We start from the raw sequence: 520 nt of genomic DNA, 5'->3' as shown, positions 1-520 counted from the left end.
CTATTATGGTCCTTATGTGAAAATTAGGAGGATGTTATATTTTTTTCTAGGAGAAGAATCCTGGTTCATCAAAGGTCTCTATTTGTTAAATTTCCCAAAGGACATGAAAATTCATTTAAATATTCTTACTGTAGTCACTAGATGGTGCCATGGGCATCAGACAAATCTTAGGTTCCTCTAGCAAGAGATTCTTACTCACCTGCTGCCTCTGATATCTTCATTAGGCTAGTAAGATTTTGATGTCATGTCTAAGAGTGTGTGTGTGTGTGTGTGTGTGTGTGTGTGTGTGTGTGTACATACATATATATGGGAGAGACACAAATTGTCATGATATTAGAAAACATCTTGTTTTCCAGATCTAAATCCCAGGAAGCAAGCTGGCCCGTGAATTTGGCATAAATCCTTTGCATTCACCCTCTGGATGATCTCAGCCACAACAAAATCCCAGAATTGTTTTGCACAAGTATTGTATTGTTTTGACCAATAGTTCTCTGAGCTTGGGGAAGCACTTGCTATATAA

The sequence above is a fragment of the Antechinus flavipes genome, chromosome 1 (assembly GCF_016432865.1).
Source record: "Antechinus flavipes isolate AdamAnt ecotype Samford, QLD, Australia chromosome 1, AdamAnt_v2, whole genome shotgun sequence".
In the NCBI taxonomy this organism is placed as follows: Eukaryota; Metazoa; Chordata; class Mammalia; order Dasyuromorphia; family Dasyuridae; genus Antechinus; species Antechinus flavipes.
This window is presented reverse-complemented; position numbering follows the sequence as displayed.